Genomic DNA, 2,930 nt, shown 5'->3' with positions numbered 1-2,930 from the left:
AAAAAAAAAAGTGCTGGAAATGGGTCAAATCATCAAGAAAATGGTTAAAAAATAACCAAACAGATCAGATGTGCCAGAAGATGCAGATATGAGTTGGTCCCGTGGGTCCCCACCATCACTTCTCCCATGTGCAGCCCTCAGTCTCCTTCCTGGGGAGAGGAAGGGTCAGATTTGGGGTGAAATGTGGCAGAAATGGGTCCAAAATGGGCTCCACTGGTTTCTGGTTGGTTCCCCAGTGCTTTGAATGCCATCAGCCTGCTGGGACATCCAACCCCCTCTTTTGTTTTTTCTCCCCAAACCATCCCAAACGCTCTTCCCCTCTCCTTCAAATAAAATACCTAAAATGGAAAGGGGAAAAAAACCCCACTTTTGAAGCTTTTTGGGGCCGTGATGTCGCTCCCACGGCATCCAGAGGGGGATGAGGAAAAATGTCGAGTCAATTTGGGCAGGGAACAAATAAACAGAAGTCATCGTTTTTGCAGGACAGCATCCATGGAGTGGGAATTTGGGGTGGAAAAGCACACACAATAGGGCGTATTTCCTTCAATTTATGCTTCCATTTATGCTTCAATTCATGAGGATTTGCTCTTTTTAGGCAAATTTCTTAAGTTCCTCGATTTACCATCTCTGGGGAAAGAAGCCCAGAGTTGTGTTGTCATGAATTTGGGTTGGAAACGATGCAAAGCTGGCAGCAAAATGACGGAGGAAAGGGAAAACGCCCCAAACCCCCGCAGTGATTTTGGTAGCAGATACCAAAAAATTGGGCAAAATGGGTGATGTTCTTCTCCCTTTGCCCATCTCAACCACAGCAAGAAGGAACCAGCCGTGAAGAAGCTCGTGGTTGAACCTGCATGGGATTGAGGTGGGACCACAGACCCCAACCCTTCTCCAGACCTTCTTACCCCATAATTCAAGTGCTGGGACCCACCCGAAATGAGAAGGGACACCAAAAACCCCTGAAGAACCTCATGGAGTTGGACCAAACCCTTTTCCAACCTCGGTGATCTCATTATTCAGCCTGGAAGGAGCCATGGAGACACCAAAAGGCTCCAAGAGACCCCAAGAATCCCATGGAGACCCCGAGAGGCTCGAGAAGAATTCAAAGAGCTCAAGAAAACCCCAAAGGGACCCCAAGGAGACCCCGAGATGTCCAAGGAAATCCTGAAGGTCCGCAGATGCTCAAGGAGATCCCAAGGAGTCAATGGAGATCCCAAAAGGCTGAAGGTGATCTGAAGGTGCTCAGGGACCCCAGGATGCCCACAAGGACTCCAGGAGGTTCAAGCAGACCTTGAAGACCCCAAGAGGTGCTCAAGGAGACCCCAGAGGGCACAAGGAGACCCCAGGATGCTCAAGGAGATTCTGAGGAGACCTTGAAGGCCCCAAAATGCTCAAGGAGACACCACGGAGACCCCAAAAGATGCTCGAGGGGACTCTGATGAGTGCATGGAGACCCCAAGAATCTCAAGGATACCCCAAGGAGCCCCCAGAAATCCCAAGAGGCTGAAGAGATTCTGAGGAGCCCATGGAGACCCCAAGAGATTCAAGATCTTGAAGACCCCAAAATGCTCAAGGAGACACCATGGAGACCCCAAAAGATGCTCAAGAGGACTCTGATGTGCCCACGGAGACCCCAAGAATCTCAAGGAGACCCCAGGAATCTCAAGGATACCCCAAGGAGCCCCCAGAAATCCCAAGAGGCTGAAGAGATTCTGAGGAGCCCATGGAGACCCCAAGAGATTCAAGGAGACCTTGAAGACCCCAAAATGCTCAAGGAGACACCATGGAGACCCCAAAAGATCTGATCTGCTTCCACCAGTTTCTCCTTCTTGGGGTCACCAATCTGATGGCCTTGTCTCAGCCCTACAACCTCATCCTTGTTTCCTACCCCAACACCCGGCTCCCTCCCTAATGGCACCTGACCCCATAACCTCCCTCCCCACCCCGCACCCACATCCCTTCCCGCAGACGTTGGCCCCACAGCCCATGCTGGGTCCCTTCCCCCATCCATCGATCACCCGACCTTGGCCCCATTCCCTGCCCCGATCCCTGGATCCCATCCCAGAAAAAACCAACCCCGCAGCCTCGTCCTCACCCTTTTTATTGCTCCCTTGTAGGCAAGAGGAGGCATAAATTAATTAAAGGGGAGGGGAGGATGCAGTGACCTCAAAGGGGGGTGCAGAAGGTGTGGGGTTGGGGATATAGGGTGGGGACATTTAGGGGTCCTGCGGTCAGCAATACTCCGAGTAATCCTCCTCCACGTAGTTTGCGGGGAACCATCCGACCTGGGGGAGGAAGGATACGGGGTGAGGCCCTGGGGGCTGATGGTGGGGCAGGGGGTCGGGGGTCTGTGGGGTGGGGAGGGGCCGTACCCGCCCGTAGATCTCCCCTTTCCACCATCCTGGGTGCCCCTTCTTGCTGAGGACGCGGATGATGTCCCCTTCCCGCAGCGTCAGCTCCGTCCGGTCGCGGGCGCAGAAATCATAGCGGGCTTTGGCCGACCCAAAACTTCGCACGGCCCCTGTGGGGTTGGGGGTAGGGATGGGTCACCCCCAGGCCAACCCCGTGGCCAAGACTCCCGCCCCCAATCCCCCCCCCAAGTCTCCTGGCTGTCCCCGCTGCGGTGACCCCACAACTCAACCGGTCCCAACTCAGCCGTTCTTCCTTTCGGTCGTCCACAGTGAGGGACCCCAAAAATCCACCCCATGAAGGTATCCGGAAGCCCCTTCCAATCCCAATGGTTCCATGGGGGATCCCATCACCACCACCCCATCATGTGGGACCCCACCGCCACCACCCACCATGGAGGACCCCACCGTGTCCGTCCCACCATCACGGCATCCACCGCACCACAATGAGAGACCCCACCCCATCCATCCCACCACCATCCACCATGGGGGTCCTCACCAGCACCACCTCCATCCCACCCTAAG

The 2,930-nt window shown here is 54.7% G+C and overlaps 1 long non-coding RNA gene across 1 annotated transcript; it reads right to left on the bottom strand.

Moving 5' to 3' along the window:
- Positions 1–2,081: 2,081 nt before the first annotated feature.
- On the bottom strand, positions 2,082–2,556 carry LOC109364364. Its single transcript, XR_002110343.2, has 2 exons — positions 2,370–2,556; positions 2,082–2,282 (listed from the first exon to the last, which is right to left on the bottom strand). It is a non-coding gene; the product is annotated as an uncharacterized LOC109364364 (long non-coding RNA).
- Positions 2,557–2,930: the final 374 nt, after the last annotated feature.

Source organism: Meleagris gallopavo, unplaced genomic scaffold, assembly GCF_000146605.3.
Source record: "Meleagris gallopavo isolate NT-WF06-2002-E0010 breed Aviagen turkey brand Nicholas breeding stock unplaced genomic scaffold, Turkey_5.1 ChrUn_random_7180001850340, whole genome shotgun sequence".
In the NCBI taxonomy this organism is placed as follows: domain Eukaryota; kingdom Metazoa; phylum Chordata; class Aves; order Galliformes; family Phasianidae; genus Meleagris; species Meleagris gallopavo.
Note: the sequence above shows the minus strand (reverse complement) of the source record. Positions and strands in the feature narration are given on the sequence as shown.